Here is a 9,992-nt window from a genome sequence, read left to right on the forward strand (position 1 = left end):
TGAACCTGCTGCCCTCTGTCGTTTAAATTCCCAATGAGCCTAGATTTCTATAAACAACAAGATTACCAGAAATTGTCAAAAATATAAAATAAATATAAAGAGGGAATCATATATTATTAATAATATAGAGCTTTGAGACATTGGGGAATTAGAAGCCTGCTTTGATGCACCTGCGATCACGTGAAACAAATAGTCTGCATTTTGATGTCTTGTGGGTGAGCTGATTGTTTATTTTGTAAAATCTTAAAAGTTAGAACTAATTATGAGGATGGGTCAGAACAGTATATGTTAAAGTGGGCAATCACCAACTCCAAAAAACTCATTAAGTCCCTCACCTCCTCACCCCCTGCTCACCTCAAATTTTTTTCAATTTATAACCACCACTACCTCCATTCCCAAACTTTTCTCAGTAGCGTATATAATACGTATACAACTTGTAAGACTGATCACTCTCTAATTATGACCATGCCCCATAAAAAGGTATTTATCAACTATCAACAAAGATTGCCTGTACATGATTTAGAGCCTTCATGTTCTCAAGTTTTGTTTCTCCATTATATGCCAATTACTTGTAGCTCTTCATCTTAATTCCTGGGCAAAAGCAAAGATTAAAAGCAATCCTCGAAGGTAATTTGATGCCTGGTTTTACCTTCTTATTAATGACTTTGTTTTCACTGTTCACATCATGAACGGTGCAGCAAGCTTCCTTGAGTATGACACTTACCATCATCATTATCATCATCATGGTTATCATGGTTTGCCTTTATTACTTACGAAATCTAAAGATTTCGAAAGTATACTGATGACTTCCATCCTCTGTTTGTGTGTTTGTTTGTGTGTGTGTTTGTGTGTTTGTTTGTAGGCACGATAACTCAAGAATGGAAGAAGCTGCCAATGTCAAATTACACCACGTAGTTCAGGAGGGTGATGGCTAGTGCTGATTAGATTTTGGTCAAAATCGGTCAAAAGTCAAGGTCACAGTGAGGTCAAACATAATTCCGTAAATTCATGTGGAGAAATGGAGTATTTTTGCTTCAGTCGACGTTACGAGTTCGTTTTAACTTCGATTTTAATTTTGTCTTCGGTTGTTGCGATCGCTTAGGACGCTTAACACTCGGTAGTCAAAATTCTGGTAAAAATCGGATGTTTTTGAGATGTTTTAAGATTGTATAAAAAATATTTCACTCGTCGCATCACGGCTCGTCACATGGTGCAGCGCGCTCGAGCAGACGTGTCGTTGAGTCACGTAAAGGTTTTGCGTGTGCGCACTGATGGTGTTTTCGATAAAGATGGTGTTTAAAAGTCATTTTTTATCCCAATAAAGGTTATCGTCGCATGCCTGACTCAAGCTGTCGGATTATGTAAAGATTGTTGGTGGATGGCCGAATATTACGGTTTTGTGACTGATAAAATAATATTAAATAATTGCGTGGAGAAATGGAGATTTTTGCTTTGGTCGATGTTACGATTTTTGATGGTTTGGTACATAATCATTGTAGAAACTTCTGGTTTGCGTCGCTACCTTCTCTCGAGACAGCTTTTATTAGACAAGGTCAGAAGTCAAGTTGACGATTTCGTAAGTACCAGTCTATGACTGCTTGTTTGCTTGTTTATCTGCTTTTTAATCATAAATATCAATCTTCATGAAACGTATTTAATTTTGCAAATTATTGGATTGGTTGGAGGCTCATACTTTTTACAGATCTCTCGGACATGTCAGGACAAGTCGAGGAACATTTATCGGGCAGAACCAATCTGAGAAGGGTTGCCATACTCGACCAAAGGTGCATTTGGGGTAGAGTGGGTGGGAGAGTTGTAATTGTCTCTGTCTGTCCATCCAGAAATCCCCTCATAAACAGTTGTTCTTAAAATGATGGGACCTTGATGTCCACCAACGACTGGTACTGACGGATGGGTCTGATGTCTTCTATTCAATGCCCCTCCGAGGGAGGGCGGACATATTGATGCATCAGCGTGCATTCAAAACACCAAGGTGACAGTTTATAGTTGTGTCGGGATTCAAACCCAGGCTAGAGTGCTCAGAAGCCAGTGGTGACATAGGTGTGAAATGCATAGTTGCAGATAAATACAGTTACAACCTTTAAAATTTTAACTACGAGGGGAATTTAAAAAGTTTTTATCATTTAAAAAGGAGGTTTCAGACCAGAAAAAAAGCATGGTTTCTATTCCAGTGGCATCAGGACATTCAACTAGCATGGGGAACCACTGTAACACTGGCCGGAAACTATACGTATAAAAAGACTAACATCTGTGCCAAGTTTTGCTGGTAAAGGACCATTGCTTCCTTGTTGGGGGGAGAGGGCGGGGGGGGGGTGGCAAAGCATCCAGCCCACCTGTGGAAAAGTTTTCACACAGTCCAGAAAGCAAGGTGTGGAAAAGTTTTCACACAGTTCAGAAAGCAAGGTGTGAAAACATGCAATTAACAGCTCCTCCAGTTTTGTTATACTGTTGCGAATCTGGAAGCCATGAGCACTCAACATACAGGTCCTATAGAACAATTATATCGGTAAGTATGTGTTTTTAGTTAGGGTCCCCGTCCCTTGTTTAATGGGTGAATAAATGTACATGCGCTGTGAGTTATTTTAATAGTTAGGGTTTTTACATCACTCACAACAACTACGGCTCCTACAGCTACAACGACAACAACAATGCCAGCATCACCCTCACCTTCACTTCGCCTCCTTCACATCACTTCCTCCCACAGATGCCATTGCCTTCATGCGTGTCAGCACGTGCGTGGGCGGGGTTCACGAAGACCTGGCGTCTCTCTCGCCAATCCGGGGGGTGCGGGCGAGGTGGTCGTAAGTCGGTCAAAGGGCACAGAGCACGCTCCAAGAGAAGCAAAGCCTCTTTGGGGGGTGGGGAATCGGGACACCCCGACACGCCCCCCGACCAATCATGGAGAGGCGACGGAGTTCCCCTGCGAATGAGGTGCGCAGAGGGGTGAGACGGTTGCCCCCGCCCCGGCGGGGGAGGGGAAGAAATAGACGGGACGGCACGGTGTGAAAGGGTGGTTGTCTTCTGGTCGTGAAGTCGTTGTCTTCTGGTTGTTTGGTCTCGTCTTCTGGTTGCCTGGTCTCGTCTTCTGGTCGCCTGGTCTCGTGTCTTCTGGTCTTCAGGTCTCGTGTCGTCACTGGCGCTGGTCGGGTGGATCTGCTGGAGCTCGGAGAGGAAGAATTTGCGCCTGTTCAAAAGTGCATCTCTCGAGGCTGGGCGGAAGGCATCTCGTCGCTGGCGTGCTCTGGTTCTCAACTCTGCTCGTATCTCGTGGGCGCCTGGTTCCTCCATCGCCTCTCACTGGCGCCTGGTTCTTTGGACCGCATCGCGATGCTGGTCTGGGTCGCTCAGATCGTCGAAAACCACACGAGGTGGACAGGTCCATGTCCTTCTGGGTGTGTGTGTGTGTGTGTGTGTGTGTGTGTGTGTGTGTGTGTGTGTGTGTGTGTGTGTGTGTGTGTGTGTGTGTGTGTGTGTGTGTGTGTGTGTGTGTGTGTGTGTGTGTGTGTGTCGGTGGGCCCGTCTTTAAGTAGGAATTGTTTAAGTGCTTGTGTGTAAATTTGCATTCTCCATTTGTCATGATAACTCTGCCCTTACGTGCTTCCCTCGTTTCCCCAATTACTGTGAATAAATTCCCCATTTGTTAAATGTATCAGCTCGTTTTTGTGTTTCTTCCATTGGCTTAGCACGGCACGTGTTGGTGAATTACAAAGGCTGTTGCCACTGTAAATGTACATTTGGACCGACGGGACTTTGGCAACCATCTGCTCGGGTTGAGCACGGGTGGGGCATGCTAACGGCTCGACTCGTACGGGTGCCGTCGAGGGTGTGAATACTCAGTAACTCGCCACGTGGATCTCTAGGTATTTTGAAGATTGGCAAATAACCCTGTACCACGTGGTGGAATTATTGACGATTCACGGTCCGGGAAGGGACCCGTACCTCTCGGAGTTTTTCGAAAGGTACGATCTAAATTCTGGGTGTTCGGTAGAGTCGACCCTACTGCTCCACCTAGCGGTCGTGCTCGCGGCCGATACCCAGCCCGCAACAATACCTCATGCAAGGAGTCTTTCTTGCCTCATATATTACTGGTCCATCAACCTGAGGTTGCTTTGACATTTAGCCATTATAAGGTTTCAATGGGAATTTCATTGCAACACTTACCAGGTGAGGTTAGGTCAGGTCAAGTATGGGAGCATGTGCCAGAACAGCGCGTCGCTGCGTCCACTTTCCGCCGGTACTCCAGGGGCCTCCGTCTGGCCATCCCCCAGGCAGATACCAGGCCCATCCCCATCTCCTTGAGATGATGGTCAACCTGCTGCAACCACGAGGCATGTGGTCGGCCCACTGGCCTCCTCCACTCATGAGACTCCCTCGCTGAGAGAATCTGGTGAGCAGGATCAACGTCAGGAAAACGAGCCACATGTCCATACAGCCGCAACTGATGCTCACGGACTATGCAGGTGACAAATCTCATCCGAGTCTCTCTCAACAACCGCTCGTTGGACACAAAATCTGACCAGTGATAGCCAAGGATTCTCCGAAGAGACCTGGTACCAAAGGAATTAAGTTTCCGTCTCAGATCCTTCGTCAGAGTCCAAGTCTCGCATCCATAGAGCAAGACTGGAAGTTCCAAGGACCTGAAGACTCGGACTTTCATCCTCCCGCACAGGTACCGGCAGCGACACACCCCATGATCCAGTGAATCCATGATTCCCCAGGCCCGACCCAGACGTCTATTGACCTCTGACTCACAGCCAGCAGACACATGAATATCACTGCCAAGGTAAGTGAATCTCTCCACGACCTCAACATCCTCACCACAAACAGACACAGACAGGACAGCAGCATCCAAGATGTCACCGAAAGCCTGGATCTTAGTTTTGAGCCAAGAAACCCGTAATCCCAGCGGCTCCGACTCCTCATTCAGCACCTCGAGGGCCCCCAAAAGGATGTCTAAAGTCTCCGCAAAGATGACTGCATCATCTGCAAAATGAGGTCCGAGATCTTGACATTCCCATACGATACACCGCAACTTGATCTCTCCGAGATCCTCCCTAAAATCCAGTCCATACAAGTGCTGAAAAGTGTGGGGGCCAGTACACATCCCTGACGAACTCCAGTAACAACTGGAAATAAGTCAGAGATGGTAGCACCACACTTCACAGCACTCTCAGTACCAGAGTAGAGTTCAGACATCAGATCGATCAGCTTTGGTGGCACCCCACGAAGACCAAGAATCCTCCAGAGGACATCCCGATTTACTGAATCGAACGCTTTACAGAGATCAACATAGGCTGCAAGCAGCCCCTGCCGAAACTCTCGTCTGCGTTCGGTGAGGACACGAAGGGCAAGGATACTGTCAATCGTTGACCTCTTTGGTGTAAAGCCTGACTGCTCTGGACGCTAGTGCTCAAGCAGATGGTGGCGAACCCTATCAAGAATTATCCGAGCAAAGACCTTGCTCGGCACTGAGAGCAGCGTCACCCCTCGGTAGTTGTTGCAGTCTTGGCGATCACCCTTCCCTTTCCAGAGTGGGACAACAAGGCCCCTCTTCCTGTCAGTTGGGATGATGGCTGTGTTCCAGGCAGAGCACAAAACTGCATGCAACGACACTAGTGCAGCATTTCCACCAGCCTTGAGAAGTTCAGCATGGATGCCACAGATCCCTGGAGCTTTGCCCCATTTCAACTGGTTCACCGCAGCCCGTGTTTCCACAAGCGAAGGTGGACCTCAGTTGATTCGAGGGTCAGCAACAGGGATTGTAACACCCTTGACGTCCAATTCGACAGCTGGGGATCAGCATGGTACAACTGCTCAAAGTAACCGGCCCAGCGAGCCTTCACTTCAGTCTCCTCTGTCAAGAGCCTACCACCACTCTCTGCTCTAACTGCAGTGCTCCGAGGGGTGGGCTTGGATGAACGCAATGCGCGAATTCCCCTGTAAGCGGGACAAGAATCACCTGTCCACAGGTGATGCTCTACCCCCTCACAGATTCCTCGCACATAGGCCTCCTTGTCCACCCTCAGTGCACGTACAGTTTTACGCCTCAGCTCCCTGAACAGCTCAGCTCTGCCATTCAGCCTGGCCCTGCGACTCTGGTCAATGGTATCCAGTGTCCCTTGAGAGAAAAAATTCTTCTTTGCCCTGCGGTGAGTTCCAAGACATCCACCGGCAACATCAAGGACTGTGGTCTTGAAGGCGCTCCACAACTCTTCAGGACCCCCCAAAGCACCCAGACCCCCCAAGTGTCCGCTCAGCCTGTTCGCAAACTCCTCAGCTACTCTCTCATCACTGAGCTTGCCAACATCCAGCCTAGGCTGGGATGGTACCATTCTCCAGGATTTAAGGTGCAGCTTTAGAGTTGCTACAACAAGCCTGTGGTCAGTATGGAGGAACTGAGCACTCCGGTAGACCCTGCAGTTCTGGATCATCCTCCAACGACCGTCAATGAGGACATGGTCAATCTCCTTTGCCACACCGCCAGCGTTGGAATACCAAGTCCAGCGATGAGCTTGTGGGCACTGAAACCATGAACTAGCCACCCTAAGTCCATGACTTCTTTCAAAGTCAAGGAACTTAGTGCTATTCTGGTTCATAGTTCCTGACCCATGGGGACCAACACACACCTCATAACCATCCCTTTCAGTTCCAGTCGATGCATTGAAATCCCCCAAGACTAGAAGTGTATCTCTTCTGGGGCACTGATCAACCACAGACTCGAGCGTGGCGTAGAATGCATCCTTCACGGTGAGATCACTCGCCTCAGTCGGAGCATAAACAGAGACCAGCGAAATGACACCAAAGAAGTGACGAATCATTAATCTCATAATACACTCGTTGACCGGTGTTACCTCAATTATCATTGGGGTCAGCTTCTTGGACACAGCTACAGCAACTCCTTGGGTATGGTAACCATCAGAGCGACCAGACCAATAGTAGGTGTAACCACCCACCATTATCTCGCCGCAATCCGGTCTCCGAACCTCAGAGAGAGCTGCAATCCCGATGTCCAAACGCTTGAGCTCAGATGATAATGATCAGGTGATGATCAGGTGATCATCCTCTCCTAGGGATAGGACATTCAAGGCACCCACCCGAACGGACCGCCTCAGGTTAACCCAAGGTTAACCGTCTGGTGGACGACACCTCAGCACCACTCCGACACACTCTCCCGTAATCTGACCCAGGGATGTTACTCAGTGGTTTCCCTCCTATCATCAAAGATTGGGGGTCCCAAAGGCTTTGCCCCAATCCCATCATCCAGTGAGCTGCCCTGCGAAGGGAAGCTGCACAGGAGGTACTCCCACGGAGTGGGTTTTCAGATTTTTTTGCGTTTTTGCATTTTGCGGAATGAAGGGTTTTACGGTGGCCGGAGTGCAAATCCTGCCACCAACCTCCTCATAAAAAGTAACCCAACTGCAGGAGGACGTCCACAGACACAGTTGGGCACGAGATATGGGTGGCCATTGGCTCACAAGGAGCTCCTCCGCCCTTTGACAGGTTTTGTTTTTTAATCCTGCTGGGTGTCCATATCCAAACACCCTCCTCACCAGAAACCTGGTGGGGGAAGACAGTTTAGTCGCCGACAACCCGACCATGGAACAGGTTAGTACAGGTTTACATGGTACCTGTAGCAGGTCACAGATCGAACCTGACCTGACAAAAATAATTTACAAATGAGGTGAGGTCAATGTACAAATATTGAATTTGAACAGAGTAGCAACACCCAAAGGCTGAATAGATTGGAAAAAAGTAGTGTGATGCCTTTAACGTCCAGAAGCAAATGCTAAGCCTGGTGTTGACTTAACGGTTAAGGTGGCTGGGTTAATATCTTAGGGTCTTGAGTTTGAGTCCCTGTTGTTCAGTTAAATAACACCAGGTGGTTTGACTCAGCCTCTCGTCCTTCTGGGGTATATAGCAGGATATTTCAAATATGTATTAGGCCCAACATTTTCTCGTGGATCAGGAATTACGTGGCGGAGGTATGTGCTCCACCATCCATCTATCCATCAGGACCATACTCTGTGCAGAGTGTTGGTGCTGCCTAAGCAGTCTCGTTGCCTATTGGGCACAATCCTGGACGGGTAGCCACTCCGACACAGGATTCCAGCAAGCTGGCACTCATTTTGTCGACCTCGGAAGGATGACAGGCACAATCAACCCCACCTGGTATTAATGCAACAGCTGAGTGGAATTTGAGCTCAGGATCCTAGGATCCCAAGCCCACCACCCTAACCATGAAGCCAACATCAGGCATATGCACTCTACTGAGTGCCCTTCTAGTTTTATCTATGACATTTTACAGGTCCACAAGAGTTCCACATTACTGTTGTTGTTTTTTTGGTTTTGTTGGGGTTGTTGTTTGGGGTCGATTTTTGAAATGTGCACCCATTGATCGGACATTGGTCTGTCCCATGTTCCCAAGTGAATGTCGATTTTTGAAATGGACCACACCCACATCTGTTACTTGACTCCACCCACCAAGGCACCCAGTCAAAATATGGCTGCCATCTTGGTTTTCTGGGAGGCCAAACACATTAGACCTGTATTCCTCTGTTGATTATACACTGTGCAGGTTTGTTGCATCAGAATTCCATTGGCTTTGTTTGGGTTGATTATTAATCATGATGATGGACACCAAAAAATCTAATAATGTGTCGAATAAATAATATTAGTAAGGTTTAATGAAGCTGGTATATGCCACCTTTTTTAAAAAAAGTAGCGTTGTATAATTTCTTAACGGCCCCATGTTGGGGTTAAACATTCGTGACCATGTGACGAATTAGCTTGTTCTGATAAAACCGGCAGAGGGTGACATGAATGAGCGGTGTTGAGTTTATCTTTTAGTAGTGCATTAAATGTGCTTTTCAAAGCCTGGTGTTGGCACAGTGGTTAGGGCAGCGGCTTGGGATCCAAGAGGTCCTGAGTTCAAGCCCCGTTGGGCCACTGAATTAATACACACCAGGGGGTTGACTCAGCCTGTCATCCTTCCGAGGTCGGCGAAATGAGTACCAGTATGCTGGGCCGGTGTATACTCCGGTTAAAATAGGTGTACCATATAATATCCCTGCGTCGTAAGAGGCGACCGGGGTTGCGTCTGGAAGGGCATCCGGCGTAAACATGTGCCAAATCACGATGCGGATCATACGGATGATCCGCTGTGGCGACCCCTAACGGGAGCAGCTGAAAGAAGAAGAAGATTATATGTGCTTTTCAATCGGATCGATGTAATCTTATTTATTTACGGAGGAATACGGGACAGACACTGGCTCTATCTAATCATATTCCTTCACATGGGAACATGGGACAGACACGGATCTATCTAATCTTATTCATTCACACGGGACAGAAACACAGTTCTATGTCATCTTATTCATTTACATGGGAACATGGGACAGATACACAGCTCCATGTCATCTTATTCATTCACATGGGTACACGGGACAGACACGGCTCGACCTATTCTTATTCATTCACCTGGGTACACGGGACAGACACTGCTGTGGCAGACATGGCTATGGACAGACTTGTTATGCATAGGTGTCACATTATTCCAAAAATACTGCGCATGATTGTCTTATTCGGAAGTGCTGAACTTCACCAGATACTTTATTACTCGTGTGGTTGTTATTCTTTCTCGTGAAAGTTACACAATTCTTCATCAAGATCTCCCATGAATCGTACCCAAGGATTGTTGGAGTCCATGATACAAGCGTTCAATCTGTCGATGTATGCCTGTGCGATACTTTGAATATCACGGAAACCTGGTGTTTGATGATGCAATAGATTTGAAACTATTTAAAGACGATGCACAGGGTTATTTTGTGTTCGTGACCAAACTGACCAGGTCATTGGTTAAATAAAGAAACCACATACGTTGTGATACAATCTGATGTTCGTTCGTCCTGAAAAGCTCCATCAAACTAATCTTGGGTTAAGTTTGCTTGAGGTTGAATGATAGCAGTACATGG

The sequence above is a fragment of the Eptatretus burgeri genome, chromosome 3 (genome assembly GCF_056783735.1).
Source record: "Eptatretus burgeri isolate ZD-2024b chromosome 3, Ebu_testis_v1, whole genome shotgun sequence".
NCBI lineage: Eukaryota > Metazoa > Chordata > Myxini > Myxiniformes > Myxinidae > Eptatretus > Eptatretus burgeri.